The sequence below is a fragment of the Herpailurus yagouaroundi genome, unplaced genomic scaffold (genome assembly GCF_014898765.1).
Source record: "Herpailurus yagouaroundi ecotype Mexico unplaced genomic scaffold, PumYag 186, whole genome shotgun sequence".
NCBI lineage: Eukaryota > Metazoa > Chordata > Mammalia > Carnivora > Felidae > Herpailurus > Herpailurus yagouaroundi.
The window spans coordinates 46,539,663-46,560,978 of NW_024412417.1; the positions used below are offsets into that span (position 1 = coordinate 46,539,663).

The 21,316-nt window shown below is 55.9% G+C and overlaps 1 protein-coding gene and 1 long non-coding RNA gene across 3 annotated transcripts in view; one reads left to right on the forward strand and one right to left on the reverse strand.

The window, feature by feature from the left end:
- SLC45A4 (solute carrier family 45 member 4) overlaps positions 1–21,316 on the reverse strand; it is an 82,655-nt gene that overhangs the window by 60,648 nt on the left and 691 nt on the right. The window contains exon 1 of one of the 2 annotated variants that reach the window (XM_040494544.1): positions 1,044–1,154. The exons of the other annotated variant lie outside the window; for it this stretch is intronic. The gene's annotated coding sequence lies outside the window, so the exon portion shown is untranslated. Of the gene's footprint in view, positions 1–1,043; positions 1,155–21,316 lie in introns of those variants that run through there. 2 annotated transcript variants of the gene reach the window in all.
- Positions 21,120–21,316, forward strand: part of LOC121043044 (uncharacterized) — a 5,150-nt gene continuing 4,953 nt past the window's right edge. Inside the window, exon 1 of the long non-coding RNA XR_005796662.1 lies at positions 21,120–21,260. This is a non-coding gene — a long non-coding RNA (uncharacterized LOC121043044). The remainder of the gene's footprint in view (positions 21,261–21,316) is intronic.

Sequence of the window (21,316 nt, forward strand, 5' to 3'; positions counted from 1 at the left end):
TCCTCGTCAGTCTGAGGCCCTGGCTACAGACCACAGCCTCCCTCCACGTCAGGCTCGCTCCCCCTGCAGGGGACAAAGCCTCTGAAGCCTGGGACAACTGTGCTGTGCTCCCCTGATGCCCAAATAAGCAGCCACAGATCTGGAGGCCGGACCGTGCTTCCTTTCCTCCGGAAGCCCCGAGGTTACTTCTCATCTGGGTGTATGGAAGGGGACAAGCTGGATGTGACGGGAACTACAGGTGGCAGGACGGGGTCTGCTGTCCAGCAAGGCAGGGCCTAGCATGGGCGGTACCCACAGATCTGCCAGCCCGCTTCTGCCTCACACCCATGCCAGGCGGCCAGCAGGCGTTTCCCGGCCAAGGGCACAGCTGTAGGGAAGCAGCGATCAATGAACCACCCCAAACACCCCTGGGATGTCTGTCAATCAAAACTCGTCAGAAGCCGCTGCCACTCCTATGCCACAAACTCATCACCAAAGGACACCCCACGTCTTGGGCTTGTGCAGAGCCTGTCAGGGAGGAGTCAAGCTGAGACACCCCAAGGATACCAAAGGGCATGTGTGCTGGGACAAAGGGCATATATGTGCTGGGAGCAGCTGGGGGCACTTAGCTCTTCTCACCCTGGGGAAGCCAGCAGCAGCCTGCCTGCAAGCAGCCAGGTATTTATTTAACAGCACGGCAAGATTCCCTCCCGGCCTGAGAGTTCTGGGCCCATCTACAGCTTCCCACCCAGTGCCCTGGGACGGGCAGGAGAGGAAAGCAGGGTGGAGGACAAACGAGAAGGCTCTTGGTGCTGCAGCCCAGAACATCTCAGCTTCTGCAGACATTCCAGGAGTCGACGTCAGCCCAGCTCGGCCTGCACTGTTAGGGCAGTGCCGGGGGCCCACCACACCGAGGGCACCCGAGCGGCTGCAGGCGGTAAGCAGTCAGCTACCCACGGGCAGGGGAGAGGGAGGGAGAGGAAGGGAGAGGGAGGGAGAGAGAGAGAGAGGGGGAAAGGGAGAGCGAGAGCGAAGGGCTTCAGGGATCCTCCCGCAGCGACTACCTCTGCAGCTGGAAGGCACCGAAGGCAGGTGGCGATGGAGACACGGGCCAAGTCCCACGTAGGCGCCAGCCAGGAGACTGAGTGCACCACATGTGCAAACCCGACTCCCTGCTCCAGGAGGGTGGGTGGGCACCGGAAAGACACAGCCCCAAATACTGGTACTTCACACAGCGGCTCAGTAAGCCCAGCTGCACGCAGGCCTCTAGGTGCGGGGTTTCAGCTGCCAATCGCAAATCCGCTCCTCTCCCGCACGTCACAGGACAAGAAGGAAAAAGTCAGACAGGATGCTTTTGTGCTGATCTTAACAGTACGGACTTGCTTTAACGATGGCTGAAGTCACATTTTCTTCACTGGCTTTTAACTACGCCTATGAGCACTTTACCCTGAAGTTCAATTATGACAGCGACCTTCAATTATGACAGTGACCTGCCACAACTCACTGTGAGAATACAGAGCTCTGTGATCTATGAAGGAAGAGTCCCCGAAGGGAGCCCACGACCACAGGGGAAGACGCTGCACAGGCAGGGTCTGGGACCCTGGGACCAGGGGGCGGGTGGCGCTTCGGCCACGGGAGGAGGGGCCGTGGCTCCGCGGGCGTCAGCCCAGCTCGTGCGGGCTGGCTCCGCAGCCTGGCTGGCCGGCTCAGGAGAGAGGGGCCGGCTCATGGCACGCCCCCGCCATCAGGATGGAAAGTTGGCCCGAGCCAGAGAGGACGTCTGGTGTCTATAAAAATGTTCCTCCCAGGGGAGCCTCTGCAAGCAGAGACTCTGAGAGACTTTCATTCCTTTCCTTATTTGCCACTCCGAAAAATAAGCCGTTCGTCCTATTCCGAAATGCAATGCGGGTCAAAACCTCCTACAGAGAATAGTGACCCAAAGAAAAAGGTCACCAGATCCAAAATATTTCTCATTTGGCCAGTGGCCCAAAGAAACTCTATTCTGTTTACTTGGTTACTCTCCTGGGGGATAAAAGCCTAATCCAATACACCAAGTGGGCCCATGTTTGTCCAAATTCTACAAAGAAGGCGGGACACTGGCCGCTTCTCCCTGCCTCTGGGGGGGGTCCTCCTGGGTGCTAACCCCTCCCCTCCCCCAGGGACTCTACTCTGTCCCCACCGCGGCCTCACGCGGGAGAAAATAACCAGCCATTGAGCGTCTGTCCCACGTGTCCACCCCAGCCCCCACAGCCCAGCAAGGCTAACCAGAGACAACGCGTGACCCGCAAAGGCCTGCGCAGACCCAGAAGTGGGCTGAAAGTGGGGCTCGGGGTCTGCCGGCTCCAAAGGGGGCTTCTCTCCCCATCGCAGGACGGCGCCCAGCATGGGCCAGTCAGTGCGAAGGGGCCATCGGCCCCTGCCTGCCTCAGGTGGTCCTCAGCCTGAGGTCCTCTGTCAGGGCGGCCACCGAACAAAGACCCACCCTCATCATCTTTGCAGGCCGTCCTCGGTCACCGCACCTCAAAGGCCTCCCTCTCATCCTGAGCGCAGAGCTCCCGCCTCTGGCCGCAGCCAGCCCTTGCCTGCCCTGGAACAAGGCAGCCCCCCGCTTTCCTCCCCAGTGACACCGTCCCTTCAACCTCCGAACCAGTATTGCCCCCAGGAAACGAGGACCAACGAGACCAGATGGAGGCAGAAACAGGATGTGCCACGGAAAGCCCACGACAGAGGCTGCCCCGGAACTCCGAGACAGCAGAGGAAGGAGCAGCTACGCGCATGCATTTGTACACACTTCCTGGGGCCCACCCCGAACCGAGCAGCTTTGCAGGCCCAGGATGTTTGCAAACGCGAGATTTTAGTCTTTCTGCAGAGAGTCTGTAAAGATGCCAAATAATGAGTTTTAGCAACAATCCCAGATGCAGTACCCTTGACGCTTCTGGAACCACCCTTGGACATCAGTCCTCAAGCTGGGCATCTTGAGGAAGAAGAACGACACTGCTGCTTAGGAAAACACCAAGGCGTCAGCAGGAGGGGAGGGTCCCATGGAGGGAGGGTCCCATGGAGGGAGGGCACTGGGGGTCACTCAGGCCAGTGCCCCGGGATTCCATGGTGACTATGTACCTGGCACGGGGATGCAGACGCACTGGCTTGGGTGGGCCGCTACTCGCCGGGGAGTCCAAGGAGACCCTCCCCCTTCCTGGGCGAGAGGTGCCTCAAAGACAGGCGCAACTCCAGCTTGTGGGGAGCCCCTGCACCGGGACCCCAACATCTCTTCCTGTGGCCCCACCCAGCTCCCAAGGAGGTAGGGGTTGGAGCTCACTGATCCCTCTAGAAATAGGGGACTTGGGACCACAAAAGGAGGAAGGGCAGTGGTTTACGCCCATTGGCCATCCCTTACAGAGGCCTGGCCTCTGCAGCCCAGGAAAGACACGGTCTGAGAGGCGGCCCTGCAGCGCACCTGCTGGAAACAGACCAAGCAGAGCGAGGGAAGCTTGCAAACCTGCACGTACATCTTTCTTGTACCTTCAAAGGTGCCTCTTCAACACACTCCCTACTTAAGCCACCTTAAGTCTTTTCCAGAATCAGGCGAGCATCATCAGAGTAACAGTTACAGTTCCAAAGCAAGCGTTTCCCCATCAGGGCACATTTAAAAGAGCATGACCCCAAGGCCACTGTGTGACCCCGGGAGGGTCACTCACCTCTCCAGGCCATGAGCCAAGCGGCAAGGCACGAGCCAAGCACCTGTCCCTTCTCTTCCGCTTCCACGAGCTGCGATCCTACAATTTAAAACCGTGCACCAAGGGCGGTATCATCGCAGGAGCGAGGCCTGCAGGGCCGGCAGGAAGCCTGTAATAGACAGGCTATAAACTCAACACACCTCACTCTGTCTTCAAGACTAATTTTAACAGGGAGAAGACATAACCACAGCTAACAAACCTTTCCTTGCGGATATGATTTACAGCATCGTGACTCAGCGGCCCTGACTGCCTGAGAGGTGAGGTCACCCGGAGGCGCGGAGGTGTTTTCACAAGGCAACAACCTACACCTACACACGGGGCAGGGAGAGCGGCCCGCTGCCTTCCCCACACTCCCCCCTCCGGGGTCCTTTGACACCCCCTCATTAACACTTCACGGCACATGTGGATTTCCAAATTCCTTCCAAGGAACGTTCCCACAGCCAGGCTGGCCTTTCTGGCCTAGCTGGTTGATCAGCCACTTAAAGGCGGTTAGCTACAAATATGAAAGTTCCTGATGGGGTTTGTTGAAAGAGGTTGTCCTTTCGGGCATCTGGTGAGTCTAGTAACAAAAACATGTAGGCCAGAAAGAGCCACCGTGCCCCTTTTGCCCACCACCCCCCTCAAGGGCTGCCACAGGTGCACCTGCCACAGGTGCCCCAGGTGTCCACGCCGGGCCAAAGGCCACTCAGCCGGGGGCGTCTGGCACCCTGGTGTTCAGACCAGCGAGCAGACGGCACGGCCAGCATCTCCAGCAGCTACGGCACCAGCAGCCAGGCGCCCACAGGCCTCCCTGGGCACAGGGCACGAGGCCCTAACTCCCCCCAAGTTTCTCTCACCCCCTCCTGCCTACACGTGGCTCACACCACGGCTACTAAGCCCGGGCGGCCTCAGCAGCGCCTTTTGACCACCATCCCGGCCGCCCCCCTCCCCAGAATCCCAACTCTCCCGGCTGGATCCTGACTTCCTCTCACAGGCAAGCCCCTCACCCCAGGCTAGCGCCCCCACCGCACAAGGGGCCCAGCCTAGCTCACACACACGAGGGACCAACAACAAGCAGAGACCGCGGCCACCGGAACCTCCTGCTCTCATTCTGTCCACAACCCCTCTAACCATCCTGCACCTGCCAGGACGAGCCCCGGGTGCCCTCCCCCCGCCCCTGCTCGGCCTGGCCCTAACCCTCCACACAGGAGTGGATCACCTCCGGAACTCCAACTTCCCCTGCTGGATCCCACCCCCTCTCTCTTGGGGACTTCCAAGTCTCTCTGCAGACACTGCCATCAGCAACTGTTTCGTATAGGACAAAGATAAAACCAGCTCCAATTCCAAGTCCTTCCTACCGGCCAGTTCCGACCCCAGAGGCCACACAGACATGTACTTCCTGAACCCTCGTGACAGGCCGACACAGGGACTCCTATCATTAGCCCCAATTTATAGGTGAGGGAGCTGCAGCCACCAAGTCTGGTGCCCAGAAGATGCAGCACTGGGGGCGGGGGGGGGGGGGCACGGGAAGGACACAGCGGATGTGGGGCAGCAGCCCGGCCACGGCCGCTTCAGCCCAGGGCAAGGTCACTGCTAGGCTGGGAAAAGCGGTGGGGACCAGAGGAGACACAAGAGCGCCATTCTGGTCTTGATTTCTGAAGGGAACCCTCCTTGTCCAAACAAAGCTGGCAGGCAGGCAGCTGGAGAGACCCTCGGCCGTAACGTGGAGAAGCTGGCGGTGATGGGCCGTCCCAGGCTAGGAGCGCGTGCCCACGTGGGAAAAGGAGCAGAGTGGCTGCACGTGGGACCCGTGGCTCCACAGAGGGCTGCGCTTGTGTCTTTTAACCAAAGAAACTAAAACCTAGCCTGATTAAAACCCCTGCTTTGAAACAGTCTTTTACTGGGGCGCCTGGCTAGCTCAGCAGAGAATGCGACTCTTGATCTCGGGGTGGTGAGTTCGAGCCCCACACTGGGTATAGAGATTACTTTTAAAAATGCAAAGACGTACAGGCGCCTGGGTGTCTGACTTCGGCTCAGATCATGATCTCAGGGTTCATGGGTTCAAGCCCCGCGTCGGGCTCTGCACTGACAGCTCAGAGCCTGGAGCCTGCTTCGGACTCTGTCTCCTCCTCTCTCGGCCCCTCACCTGCTTACACTGTGTCTCCCTCTCAAAAATTAAATAAAAACACATTAAAAAAAAAAAAAACAGCAAAGACATAAAATATAAATAAGACAGGCCTTTACTTCACTTTCCACACATGACAGACGACCACTAGAGAAATGTGTAGAGTTACACAGATGATATGTGCCTCACGGCCTCCCACTCAGACCGCATTCTAATCTTCAGGGCTGCAGGCGGGGTTAAGAGATTGCTGAATATCACCAGTAACTCTTCATACACTAAAGCCGCATTCTCTTCATTTGAAGAGTACGGAGAGGCGCTTTTATAAAAGGATGGGACTCTGGACTCTTCCCAGCTTAGAAGAGATGGGCTCGGGGCGCGTGGGTGGCTCAGTCGGCGGAGGTGTCTGACTCTCGATCTCGGCTCAGGTCCCGATCTTACAGTTCGTGGGCTGAGGCCCTGCGTGGGGTCTGCACTGACCGCGGGGGGCCTGCTGGGAATTCTCTCTCTCCCTCCCTCTCTGCCCCTCCCCTGCTTGCACATGTGTGCGCCCTCCCTCTCAAAATAAATAAACATCAAAAAGAGAAGAAGATCTGGGCCGTTCTGCCAAGCAGCCGGCCGCCCCCACCGGTCCTGGCTCCGGGGGAACCAAGTGGCCACGCGCCAGAGAGCCCTGCGGGGTCCCCGGGGGGCTGTGGCCTCTGCAGAGAAAACAGGCAGCTGGGCAAGAGTCAGGGCAAACCAGGCCCCTTGCCGACCCCCCAGCTCCCGTGAACCAGGAGGCAGCCAAGCACCTTCTCAGCCAGGCGGGCCCAAGGCACCAAGAAGGGTCCAGAGATCTCCTGGCGCTGTGGCTTCAGACTCTCAATCACAGTTTCCCTAGGAAACATTGTTCCTCAGGTCAGTGAAAACGAGCTAGTGGAGAACGTGAACCCAGACGCCTACAAGTCCCTCCAAGGAAACTTTAAGTAAGTGTAACACATATCATGCCGTCACCTTATACTACACAACTTACTACATGCAGCAGACCTTGTGCTTGGGTCTATCGCATACACCGCTGAACGAAGAACACCTATTACGACCCGAACGCTTTACCATAACAGGTACGTGAGGTACGTACCACATCGTGACATAATAGCACACCCTGTCCAACGAATACATACTCTGGAGTCCAGAGCACTGTCCACCCCAGGGCGTACGTCTGGCCGGGGATGAACTACAAGTGCAGACCCCGGTCCAGCCCGGCGGGCCCTCTGCAGGTGGCACAGGCCGCAGGCCGGCCTGACCCTTCCCCCTGGGCTTGGCCCAGGGGCAGGAATCCCAGCCAGCCACTGCCAAGTCCGATCTCCACGTGACACTGCTGAACTCTTCTGGACAACCTTGACTTGACCCTCACTGCTAATTTTAACTACCCTACATCTCCCCACAAAGTAAACTGGAGCATCCCACTGTCACCATCGCAACAGACTCCAGCCGCCACTCTGGACGGCAGAATGCCATCAGGTTCCCAGACTCACTGGTGCCTGAGACAGACGCCCGAGTCCGCAGGCACCGCTCATCTGGGTCACAACGAGGAAACACAACAAGCCACCACCCTCGGGGCTGCTCTCTACACTCCTCCGGGAGAGACCAGCCCATGGCCAGCCGGAGCCATCTGCCCAGTTCTAGAGCCTCCAAATGCAGAGTCTCAGGCTGACTGCCGGCCAAGCAGCCCGCTCTCAGGACTCCACACAGCCCAGGCAGCCTCAGCTCCAAACAGGGCTTCCTTAGCTGAGGCCCAGAGACGGGGGTGCTGACAAGGATCATCATGGATGGGTGTTAGGAGATCCCTAAAGTATATATACAAAATGCTGTCTTTGCACCCGATTTTCAAAGGAATTCATGACCCCAAAAGGGTGGAGCACTACCCCAGTAGCAATGGGGGAGGAGGGAAGTAACCATGGTCACATAGCTGGTTAAAGAGATTTTTGTTGTGACAGAGTGTATCAGCTTTTCATAATTTTTATTTTTTAATTTTTATATTTATTTTTGAGAGAGAGAGCACGCAAGCGAGCGCACCCCCCCCAGCGGGGGAGGGGCAGAGAGAGAGAGGGAGACACAGAATCTGAGGCAGGCTCCAGGCTCTGAGCGGTCAGCATAGAGCCCGACGGGGGCCTCAAACCCATGAACCGCGAGACCATGACCTGAGCTGAAGTCGGACACTTAACCGATGGAGCCACCCAGGCGCCCCTATTTTTTTATTTTAGAGTACACAGGCAAGCAGGTGAGGGGCAGAGGAATAGAGAGACACGGAATCTTAAGCAAGCTTCACATTCAGCACAGAGCTCAACTCGACCCCGGGATCACAACCTGAGCCGAGATCAAGCGTTATACGCTCAGCTGAGACCACCCAGGTGCCCCTACTTACCATAATTTTTAAAGTCAGGCTTCCCCTTTAGAGTTTCCTTTATTTTTTTTTTAATTTTTTTTTTCAACGTTTTTTATTTATTTTGGGGACAGAGAGAAACAGAGCATGAACGGGGGAGGGGCAGAGAGAGAGGGAGACACAGCATCGGAAACAGGCTCCAGGCTCTGAGCCATCAGCCCAGAGCCTGACGCGGGGCTCGAACTCACGGACCGCGAGATCGTGACCTGGCTGAAGTCGGACGCTTAACCGACTGCGCCACCCAGGCGCCCCTAGAGTTTCCTTTAGAATTAACTGAACGGTTTAGGTTCATACGGGGCGGGGGTGGGGGGTGGGGGTTAAAGGACAGATAAAAACAAAACTAGAAAGATGAATTCTAAATTTAGGGAAAACTATAAGGGCCCAGTCCAGACAATTTCCCAGAGCTCACCACACATTTGGTGACATCAGAAAGTAAAGATCAAACCACAGAGTTTCTAGAACTGGTCCTCAAGGAATGGACCCAAGTATGAACAAGTAAGGGGACCGTCCCTCTGTCAAGCAGGCCATGCTGTCTGAAGTCGAGTCCTAAATAAATGTTACTTACTTGGCTCGCTAGGGTGATAATGAGCTTGTTTTGAACCTCCTGTATATGGTGTTAGCTCATTCATTTTCAAAAGTAACCCAGGACAGACAGAGCTGGGGAAACACTGAGCAAGAAAAAACAGGTCAGCAAAACACTGCTCTCACGTTTCATAACCAAAACACAAGCCAGGCTCCAGATAAAACCTTACTCTGACCTGCACGTTGCATTTAGACAACAGGTCCGGGTATCACCTCTCTCCTTCGGATCCAGAGTGCAGCGGTGCTCCTTCTACTGTGTCTGGCTCTAAAGCTAGCTGCACAGACACCCCATCTAACCAAGGCCCTCCTCCCTCACGGCCGCTCACCGTGCTCCCACCGTGCACAGGACCGATGCAGTCCAGACTGCCCTCAAGCTGCTTCAAGGCCACCCGGCAGACAACGGGAAACCAGCAACCCTAGGAAAAGATGAAGCAGCATAGGGGGCGCCTGGGTGGCTCAGTCAGTGGAGCAGCTGACTTCAGCTCAGGTCATGATCTCACGGTCCATGGGTTCGAGCCCCACGTCGGGCTCTGCGCTGACAGCTCCGAGCCTGGAGCCTGCTTCAAGTTCTGTGTCTCCCTCTCTCTCTGCACCTCCCCCACTTGTATTCTGTCTCTCTCTCTCTATCTCAAAAATAAACACTAAAAAAAAAAATCTTTTTCAGATTAAGTGGCACGGGCCACTTTATGGTCACATGTACCAGGATGGTCACAGCTGCACCCTGGACTCAGCAAAGCCCACTCAGCCTGGGTTTCTCAGCTATGCTGGGCAACTCAGTTTCTCCCTTCCGCCACTTTACAAAGACCCCAAATTCCCATAAAGCCACAGGCATCGGCTCCCACCAAACAGGGAACCATGGCAGGCGGCTGAAGACCACGCATCCACACATGCTCCACCTCGGTGACCACGCAGAAGAGCAGTGGCAGGTGCGGTGAAGACGCTGGCCTCCCGGGCTCCCGCCCTGACTGGCCAGCATCGGCTGGCCACAGACAGCCACCACCTCCCCTGCAGCCCCCGGGTGCAGGTGCCCCTGTGCCTGGGGGGGGAAGGCTCCCAGCTGCGGCCAGGCCCAGGGTGGGGTGTCACCTCCCTTGCCGGTGTCCCTTAACCCTGCCCACCTCTCTGTACGGCCCTAACGCTCATCACTCTACTTGCGATGCCCATCTGCTTCCTGCAAACAGAAGGGCACAACAGATACAGCGGCCAATACCCTTCTGTGACGACGGGGACACACAGGCTCGTTCAGTCGCGGGGGAGGAAGCAGCTGGCAATGATAACACTATCGCCTCTGGGTAATTGCGAAGGAGTGACTCAAGAAGATCATTCTCAATGCATCACAAAATCAAGACTAGAGCCATCGGCCTTGAAACAGTTTCTCGGAGGCAAGACGGGATGTGTACGCGGATTCCAGACACTCCAGACAAGAGGCCTGTAGGCCGAAGGGCCCAAACTACACATGAATCACCAAAACGGGTTTCAGACGCCCAGAGGTGCAGTTACTCGGGGACAGTGCAAAGAAAATGGAATTGAAAGGCAACCCCACGCTGACTGGAAGCGTGGGCTCTGTTTGATGCAAACGAGTAACTCACTGTGTAGCCGGCAGGGTGGGTAGTCGACTTACACCACAGCCCACAAAATGCGGGCGAGATGTATGCCGCCATAGCAAGTATAAGATGTAAACCGAAGCCCCCTGCAGACAGCCTGATGGGGGCTCAGCTCAGAGTGTAGGGGAAGGCACAGTTAAGTTGGGAATTAATACTACACGAATAAAAGCCTTGCAATTGGGGAAAAGGAAAAAAAAAAAAAAAAAAGATCTAGACAAGATCTTCCCGGGGTGAAAATCTACGAGAAGACGTGGGCAGGAATAGTTTAGAGCTTAGGACCAGCCGGTGGCAAAGAGCCAGCCGGGGAGGACGCTGCCAGCCAGGAGCAGGAGGGTCCGGAGCCCACGGGCCAGCCCTGGGGTCCCAGCCCTTGCCACGAAGTCCACCGCCGGCAGGGTACTCGGGCCTCAGAGACCGAGGTGCACGGCCAGGGGTCAGCGGCTGCAGGTCTGGCACATGGTTAAGAGCTCCTCAGTCCTCACGATAAGAGGACGGATCAGAGTGGGGAGAAGGGCCCGTTCGGACCCGCCTCAAAGGCTCCGAGGGCTTCCGGGAATCTACGGGGTGCCGGATGCTCCTCGGGGCCGGGCAGCACTGGAGAATCACCTCCTAGGTCATGGCTAGCTGAGCATCTCCCAGGGGCCGCCCCACACCCAGGCCTCTCTCCCTTAATCCTGTGGCACTCCGAGCGGCCTCAGTTCACAGGTGAGGGCCGGGAGCCGGGAAGCGGCAGGTAACGGACCCAGGTCACCTCGCCAGGTCTGCCAGGCTCCACGCTGGCTTTCCACATGGCCTTCGGGATCCACGAAATCCAGGTCTATCTTCTGCTGGCATAGGGTGCTGGCATCCCACGGAGGGAGCAGGAACAGGCCACAAAATGGCATCCGCGGGTGAAGCCCTGACTGGTACAGAGGCCGCAGATTGGGGTGCAAGGGAGACCCAGAAGGTAGTGGGGGGCAGTGCTCAGAAAACTCGGCCAAGGAGCGCGGACCTGCTACCGAAGGCGTATGGGTGCTCACGGGGCTTCTGGACACTCCCAGGCTGCCCTGGTCCTCCGGAGACTTAAGGCACAGACCCATGACCATCACACCTGGTTCTGGGTAGGGACCCTGGGGCTCACAGGTTAAGGAGCAAGTCACAAGTGGGGGCAGCAGGGTCCAATCTCTGCAGGACCCGGCCAGCTCGCTGCTCCCAGCCTCAGCTTCCTCACCTGCAACCAGCTGTTCTGTATGGCCCAAGGGCGCACAACCAGAACTCCTAGGGTCACTCACAGCTTTCCAGTTATGTGACCTGCGGCTAGTCCCCTGATCCCGTCAATAAAGACAAGATCTCCTTTTCAAAAGAGAGATAACTCCCCCACAGCGCTGCTTTCAGTTCAAATGCTATCGGGGGCTGGGTGCCCAACTACGGGACACTGGGCAGATGGAAGTCTCAGCGGGACACTTCGAGCCCCTCCTACCTCTTATCTTGCAGCGGAGTCCCAAAGAGGCTGGTCTGGAGCACCCAGCTCCCATCAGCGGCCCCTGCGGGTGTACACAAAGGTGTGGGCCGCACCGGCTTCAGCCAGCAGCCGCAGCTCCACCGGCCCTCCCTGGGGGGCTGCCCAGAAACTCGCCCCAGGGAGGCCGGAAAGCGGCCGGGCAGGGCAGGAGCCAGTCCATCTGCAATCGCGTGTACCTCGATGGAGGAAGCACCAAAGGCAGCTCCTTGTGCCAGGGACCAAGCCACAGCCAGCAGGGCGCTCGCACGGATGCCACGCAGGGCACACGGCCCAGGCATCGAGCTGGGACACCTCTCCTAGGCCGAACGGCTCCTGGAAGAGTCCAAGGACTCCACACAAGCCAGCAGTACACCTGGGGCCCCCCCGCAGTCCGGCCCTGGCTCGCCGGCTCTGGCACAGGGCCCCCACCCCCTCCCAGCAGTCCTTGGCTGCCTGACCCAAGTGGGGCTGTCACTTCACAGCCTCGGGCCCCAACAGTCAGGCTTTGTTTCTTCCTAGGACAGTTAAAAGGGCCTCCACCTCCAGGAAGCCCTCCCTGAGGAGCCACGCATGAGGGTGGTGATAATCATCTTTCGTGTTGGACGGGCCTTAGATTCTATCACTCTTGTCTCCATATTATTCTTCAACTGTCACCTCTCTGCTAGGCTAAAACCGCTTATGCGTCTCCCACTGTCCCCCGTACATTTGCCAGCAGAGAATTCAGTCAGCAGCTAGAATCTCAGGCGGGCCCCAAAGAGCTCTGGGCCTCGGCCTTCTCATCTGTGAAGCAAGGAAACCACTGCTTCTATGCAGAGCAGTCAAGAAAATTCACAAGTGAACTCTGGGCGGCACAGAAGCTGGCCCACGGTGCACACTCCCAGGTCCCAGGTGCCTGTCCAAGACAGACGTCCGTGGGATCCCCTGGGGCTTCAAGGACTCCACCAATGCACAGGGAGGACAGCCGAGGCCCAGGCACGACAGAACTCAAAGCACAGTGCCTCTGGGGTCTCACGGGGACTCAGGTCAACAGAACTAATCATTTGAGTCCCCCCAAGTTTACCACACTCTCCTGGAAACATGCCTGCTGAGCGATGGCTTTAGGAAGTCCAGATTCTTCTTCAGATTCTCCCCCATACAATCCATTTGGTGTTTTAGAAAGTGGGAACATCATAGCGGTTTCCTGCCCCTCGACTGGGTTCTGAAAGCCAAGTGCACCCGGACTCCCACCAAAAGGGACTGGGATGCCGCCGAGCAGCGAGGACCTTCCTCAGCCTCACGGCGAAGCCCTCTGGCCGGGGAGCTGGCGGCACCGTGGGGCGGCAGGCCTGGGATCCCGGTCCCCGTGTGAAGGGCTCCAAGCCGAGGCAGGACTACGTGGGCAAAATAAATCCCCAGACGGGCAAGGTTCTGAGGGGACGAGCAGGAAGTCCCTATTAAAGTTGTAAACTCTTCTCAAAAACCATATCAGAAGCAGGCAGAAACCACACGGCCCGCATCTACTTGGCTCCCACTCTCCCACAGACCCACAAGATTTAATCAAAACCCTATTTGAACTTCACAGCCACAAACTGACACCATCCACGGGACTCTTTCTTATCGGCACACACACACACACAGCCTCACTTCTGCAGAGGTTGTTCAAACGGTCAGCAATTAACCAAGGACGGATGACCGGCCTGCACAGGTGCTTCCTTTCACCTGCATCTTCCGGGCAGGTGCGGAAAGCACGGGCTCTTCTCAGTTCACCTGGTTAGTTCGCTTGCAAACACGGTCCGGGCACCTGGGGGGCTCAGTCAGTTGAGTGTCCAACTCTTGGTTTCAGCTCAGGTCATGATCTCACCGTTTGTGAGTTCAAGGCCTGCATCGGGCTTCGCGCTGACAGTGCGGAGCCTGCTTGGGATTCTCTCTCTCTCCCTCTCTCTGCCCCTCCCCTGCACTCTCTTTCTCTCAAAAACAAATAAATAAAATTTAAAAAGACCCCCCCCCCCCAAAAAAAAAACACGGTCCTGATTTTATCTTGCATTTGATTAGCGTTAAACACCATCTCATGTGTGAAAAGTGACCGGTATTTTACATACACTGTAGTGAAGACGAGACACCTCAAACTGCAAAAACATACACTCCTGACACACCCGTAAACCCCGTTTTTCATCTGGGTGGAGGCGCGCCACAGCTTTGGGGCTCATGGCGCTGCATGGGAGACCTATGGGCCCCGTGTCTCGGGGGTGGGTTCCAGGGTTCACCCCCAGGCTCAGCCACTTACTGTGTGTCTTTGGGCAAGTTACTTAGCCTCTCTGTGCCTCCTTCTCCTCTCTGTAAAATGCAGGTAATGACAGACAGCCCCGACTGGGTTTTGCAGACAGAGAATGAGGCTGAGTGTTCTGCATAGGACTTGGTCTTCTGGATGTTTCTCAGGGCCTGTTAAGTACCAGGAACAAGCACTCATTATGCTCCACAGATCACAACATACACACTGAAGCTCAGGGCAGTGGGTAGCTTCTGGGCCAAGGTCACAAAGCCAGGGATGGCCCAGCCCTGGATGTTAATGGTCCCTGCACCCCGAACAACGTGGGGCTCGAGGACATTTCCACTGCAGAGTAAAAGGCATAGGGCCCCTCCCTATCCTCTTAAGAATTAAAAACACTTTAGACATCTGAATCATTCAAGGATGAGCTAAACACACTTCAAACAGCCCTTAAGCTTCCCTTCGGCTTGCCCGTCCCGCTAGGCTTGCCGAGCCCATGCCGGCAAAGCAAAGTTCAAGCCGGCCTCAACTGCTTACTCCACCCCTAACACCAAATCAGAGCTCCTTCGTTCGCATGGGCGCCCTGAAGGACAGAGGCCACCTCGGCCATCGGGCCAGGCAGCTCTGGCTCCGTCCAGCAGAGGGTGGCGGTGTGCAGGGCCTGCCGGAGAGAGGGCTGCGTCCTCCAAGCTTCCCCTGCAAATGGGTTTACACAAGCGATGCGAAGAACCACTAGCAGCTCCTCTGTGACTCCAGTCTGTGCAGCACGACTGGCTGGGTGTAGACGGGCATCTGAGTCAGGCCCCAGGAGACAGGCAGTGTTTCCAGAACTGAATCCCCCCACGCAGGGTCACCTCTGGCCTTCAGCAACACACATCTTTCGTTTAGCCTTTGTTTTAAGAGCCCGAAACCCTGATTTCAGGCTCAAGGCTCAAAATGCTAGGAAAGTGTAAACAAGGGTTTGTGCTTGAGAGATCAGTGGAGGGTCCCCGTGACGGATGTCCCACCCTGTGTCCACTGGGGCAGGTCTGGTGTGCTGCCTAGCCCAGCACTACTCCTCACTGCTTACAGAAACCACAGGGTTCCTAGAACACAATCCGGAATTAGCTCCTTTCTGCCCTTATCCCTAAGAACAAAGGCGCTGCCTCACAAACCGAGGACAGGACTTGTCCCCAAATATTTACAAATCCAAACTCGTGGGGAAGCATTCTTAACTGGATTCTTAACAGCCAGGCCCGAGGACAGGAGACAGATAAAACTTCAGGACGCACATTCCTGAGATCCAAGGAGCGAGGCAAGTGGCTTGCTTTCTCCCCGCCCCCCCCCCCCCCGCCAACCCCAAAGCTGGATGAAGCCAGAGACCCCTTGTTTTTGGAAACTCCCTTCATGTCACAAAACCATCTTATAATACAAAGTTCTACAGCTCTCCATCCAAAGCATTTTTGGTCTCTGGGCTAACAATAGTGAATGCTTCTGCTTTGAGAGCATCTCCAGCCCAGGACTTTCAAACAGCCTGAGGAAGTCCTTGGGTCCGCCCAGGCCTCTCAGGGAGAGCCCCCCACCTCTGCAAACCCCAGGTGGTCAGGTTCCTTGGCAACCCCGGGAGCCTCATCCCCACCCCTAGGGCTCTCATCCTAGAGGCAAGTCAACACCACCCTTCCCCTCCTCCCAGAAAGGAGCCCAGCACGGCAGCTCACTGGATTCCTGCAGGACAAAAACCATTTCGGAATCCAAGGCCTGGCCAAGCAGTCTTTTCTGCTTCTAACACATCTTTCTGGAAAATTAAAATTTAACTCAAGGCACAATTCCATTAAGCTTAAAATTTAACCCAACCAAATAAAAATGCATTGCCGCTGACTTCAACACACACGTTCATGAGATGTATCATCTTCTGCCCTTTAACACATAAGTCCAGAAAACACGCAATTAAATGTTAAAGTACACACGGATCAGCGCTTAACAGCGAAACGTAATGAAGCGGCAGATGCTCTTTACCCCTCCATGCACTAAGCACCTTTGAGGTTCTCAGGTGGGGTGCCTTTGGGAGCCTGAGTCCACAGATCTCAATGTCCCCAAGGGAAGGGTCAGAATGGCCTGAGCCCTCGCCAGCGGGGGCAGCCCCAGCCTTCACACGCTCCCTTCCTCCAGGACCAGCAGGAGTCACTCCTCCCTGGAATGTTCCAGCAGCAAGGGTGTGTACCAGGCACCAAGGGCAGATCAGTAATTCCTTTTAACTGAGGCACTTCAAATGGACCCCCACCCAGATCATACCTTCCAATGTATTTTCATTTTGGGCATTCAGTAATTATGAAGATCAATGATACATTTATGCTTCTGTGGTTAGTTTTGTATCGGTAATTACAATGAAAAAAACTGCTTCTAAAATTTTTTTTTTCAACGTTTATTTATTTTTGGGACAGAGAGAGACAGAGCATGAACGGGGGAGGGGCAGAGAGAGAGGGAGACACAGCATCGGAAACAGGCTCCAGGCTCTGAGCCATCAGCCCAGAGCCCGACGCGGGGCTCGAACTCACGGACCGCGAGATCGTGACCTGGCTGGAGTCAGGCGCTTAACCGACTGCGCCACCCAGGCGCCCCGAGAAAAACTGCTTCTAGATGGGCTTAACAACAGCCTTCTGAGCACAGCAATGTTTTAAACCACAATTTATGTACACGTGTGTCACAAGCGTGAAGAACAATCAGTAAGACTTTCCAGTGTAAAAGTCTGTGACTTTAGAATAAAACTCCACGAGGGAAAGTGGAACAAACATCCAAGTTCGAGAGGAAAAGAACACGTACGCATTACAACCGTTCACAGTCTGCTGCTCCGTTTTCTAAAAGGCAACCGTGGTCATCAAATCATTAGTGAATTTCATATCGGATACTTTCAAGAGCGGTACGACTGCAACTTAAAATGTCTACATTTACAATACTCCAAAAATGTTCTCTTTCTCAGCTATTTAAAATCAGCAATAACGGGGCGCCTGGGTGGCTCAGCAGGTTCAGAGTCCAACTCTTGCTACCGGCTCAGGTCACGATCTCACGGTTCCTGAGTTTGAGCCCCACATCGGGCTCTTTGCTGCCAGAGCTCGGAGCAGAGAACAGAGCCGGCTTGGGATTCTCTCTCCCTCAAAACAAAATTCCAAAAAATTAGCAATAAAGTTCAATGTCAACTCAGAAACGTGCCTGTAGTTTTCATCAAAGTTATTTTACAGGGCATGAACAAAAAACTCCAAAGGTCTCGGCTACGAGGCATCCCAAGGCTGAAAGACCCAGCATTTAGGCAGCCACGTGCTCCCCACACCACCCCCCCTTGTTACGTCCAGTGAACTCTGGCAAAACAAGTTCATCTCCGGTGTAGAGGTGGCAAAGCCCCTCCCCTCAAAATAACTGGTGGGAAAATATTTCCTTCCCATTTCAAACCAAACATCGTACTCTTCTGGATAAACAGATTTTGCCAGGGCGAGGACTAAATGGTCGGCAGTGAGAAGCGCGCCAGTTTTCTGGCCTGGCAATGACCGAGTGATGGCTCGATTTGTGCGAGTGACCACTGCATCTGGCCGCAGTTCCAACTCCTCTTAGCAGCGATTTTAGGGGTTGGCTATGCATTCTGTGTTCAAGATCTTCCTTTCCCTACACTGGGAAGAATTCAGTTGCACGTCAATTCAAATGGCCCCAGGATTCAGAGGCAGAACCCCAGGAGAGGCCCTCTGGCAAACTCTAAACACTCGCTCCGGGGCAGCCACACCACAGAATCCCAGGTTAGGAGGTACTTTTAAGGAAAGCGCCCCTCGGGCGCTGGTTCAGGAATGCAGTCTTCCTCTCTGCCAGCAAAATCCTTCCACAGGTTTGGGAGGATGAAAACACGGTCGAGGTCGACCGAACAATGCTTCCCTCACCTGGGCTTTGGGCCAAGCAGAGGTGGGCGGGCAAGGTAGCCCCGCTGAGTAACTTGAAAAGGCTCTGCAAATCCCTTCGGCTGCAGGGGAGCCACCTCGCCCTCGCGGAGGCACCACCCCTGTGTCTGCCCTCGGGGGGCAAGAACCCGGCGCCACGGCCACCTTCACTGGGGGGAGTTCCCTACGGAGTCTGAGTCTGCCACTGATCGTTGTGTGACCCTGTGACCACCGTCTGACCCAAGGGTCCAAACTAGCCAAACCGACCTCAGAGCCCTCCTCTCCAACTTCACGGCTGTGTTTCATTTCCCACAATCTCCCTCAAATGCCTGCCCGTCGGCTCCTGTGGGAGTGACATCGGCCCATGCACCGCAGTGGAAGGGCCACTGCGGGATCGCCAAGCTTAAAGCGAACTCGATCTGCGACACGAAAACAGTAAGTGGGTTACGCTGTTGCCCTCGAAGTCTGTGGACGTTTTAATCTTCTTAAAATGTCTCCTCTAAAAGTCACTTGCCAAGGAAGGAGGTTCATAAACACCATTAGGCCCCCACTAAATGTTTCCAGTGTTACCGCTACCCCAACGGCAGCGGGTTGAAAATAGCTATTGTGCAGACCGGTGAACTCAGGACTTTTGGCAAGCTTCCTTCTGATTTAGGGCCAGGAAGCTTCCTTCGCGCGCAGCGAAAAGGTCCACAATCCCCCAGTCCGCTCCAAGTGCCTTATTTCACAAAGGCTTAGCATTTGATACCTTTATAAAGGAAAAAAAAAAAAAAAAAGCCACTCCAAGCACATTTTGAAAGTTCCATGTTTAAAAAGATCCTTGTTCATTGATTTTGGTGGGGTAATTAAGCTAATCTAAACAAGGGGTCCTTGTCTGGGCGCCTGTGGGGGAGGTGCACGGGGGCCTGGCCTCCGCCTCTGAGCCCCCCTGCAGACACTGCCCCCGCCCCCGGCTCTGGGGGTCCTCTCCCACCCCCTCCTTTCTATATGGCTGCTCCTCATCTGGGAGGCTTTTTCCCTCTGGTCAGATTTCCACTCAGCAAAGCTGAACCGCTCTCATGTTTCCTGGCCTGGAGTCGAGGCGGCCCTCCTAATGGAGTCTCCCTGAGTGCACCTTTGTCAACAGAACTGTGGTGTGATAAAGAAATCTGGGGAACCAGAGGAAACGGCTGTGCAGCAGCACCCTCACCAGGAACACGGCTTCCAGCGCATTCTGGCTCCACAGATTACAGACGGGGCTCTGCCGGGGGTGTTCCCGAGGAGGGCACTGGCAATTTGGGGTTGCCTGCCACCTACGGCGCTCACCAGCCACCCTGACCCTGTGCCAGGCCGCGAGGCTGTTAGTCACGAACCACCCCTAACGGCTACACGGGGCTGGGCTTCGGGGCTGGCAGGGCAAGCAGAAGAAGGCAGAGGGGGCAGAGGGTGCAGACGGGCGATAGGGACGAACGGGCACCACGGCCAGAAAATAACACTACAGCCCGGACCCCGGCGCAGCCGTCCGCTCTTCCCCCCACCGTCCCTCTGACAACACAGATAAAACCAGCCCAACGTCAAGCACCCTAATCGCTGGCCAAAATACCTTCTTGGACTGCCCGCCTCCACTGGGGATGGGGGAGCTGCCGTTGCCGCAGCCCCTCCCCCCTGCAGACCTGCAGGGCGGGATCTCCCGGCTCAGAGAGGGCAGGGCCCCATTCCCAGGCTCCTCCCGCCCCTCCCCAGCTCCCCTCCTCTCCAACAAGCAAAGTTGGAGAACACAGAGAGCCCCAGGATGTTAAAAGCTGCTAGCCACCTTGGAGGTCGAGCTCACCCGGTCCAATCTCTGCTCTGCTCTCACGAGGCGACACGGGCCAAGGCCACAGCCCTCGTCTCTGCAAGGGAAGCAGGCAACTCACCGGCCCCAGGAGTGGGTGGGCAGCCTCCCTGGGGGACACCCGGGGCCACTAAAAAGCCACCACTAAATACCTAATATGCATTTCAAATGCATCTCAAAAGATCCATTTCTTTCTTTTACAGCTGCTGCCCACAAAAACAATTAGCCAGAATGGAGCCGAAATTCCCAATTTTGAAGACAACCTATTCCCCACCCCCTCACCAGGGCGCACAAGAGATCCTGATCAAGTCCGGGTCCTTCCACCCCGGGCCTGCAAAGCTCCAGACTACCAACACTGCCACTCTTGAACTTCAAGCAGATTCTGCAAAATCTCTCCCAAGCCTTAAATGAACTCTTACTCTTTCCTTCAATAGCTAATTCAGACCTAGCTGAAAAGCAAGGAAATTATTCCTAATTTTTAAAAGAGGCTAGGGATTACTGTTTCTGATGCCAACCATTAGTGACACTACTTAATAAACCAATCCTCCAGCTTTTCATTTTCTTTTTCTTTTTTCCCCCAAGCACAAAACGGAGAGATGACAGATTTCCCCACGCCCTACCTGTCTGCCGATGGCCGGAGGGTGTGAGGCGGTCGTAGCGAAGGAAAAGTGCAAGGCACGTACACAGGACGCTGGCAAGACCGTTTCCCCAGCGGAAACAGGCTTCGATTCTGACAATCATTTGACCCGACAACAACTGCTTCGGTCACTCACCTTCCAAACCCTCCTCCCTTCCCAGGATCTAGGACTAGGAGACGCCCCAATGACCAGGGGCTCCAAGGCCTCTTTTGCTGGAGTCAGCTGAGGTGTCCGATAGGGCTCGGTGGCTCAGTCTGACCCACGGTGCCCCCATTGGAAAAACAAAAAAATCTCACACTCCCCAGGAGATCAAGTGCCCCTTCCACCCCTTCCCACTCCTCCCTAGCAACCGCCCCCCCCCCGCCCCCCACTTTCTAGAATTATTATGGATAGCTAACCAGGAGGCTGGACTTTTCCCAAACCACCATTCCTCCCCGTTTTGATATACCTCCCCTGGAAAAGCCCTCAACTGGAAAGTGCTCCCCAATAACCCAATCAAGAGCAACACACCTTGGGGAGGAATGGGTTAAATTCGAGAGCTCCAGGAGGAGGGGTTGCTCGGGAAAAGGAAAGCGGTGCTGGGATGCGGAGAAATGTGCAGGGCAGGGGCTCTGGACCTGGATGCACAGATGCACCGGCCCCTCTCCTCCAGGGCCAAGCTTGGCCACAGGAAATAAAGGTGTCTTCAAAGGGACAGCCGGGAGGGCATGCACACAAGACAAAACACAGGCGCTGCCCAGGGAACAGCTTGGAGCCGGAGGTTTGGAACACTGGATGGGCGAGCTGGGGGCGCGTGTGTGCTGGGGCAGGGGGGGG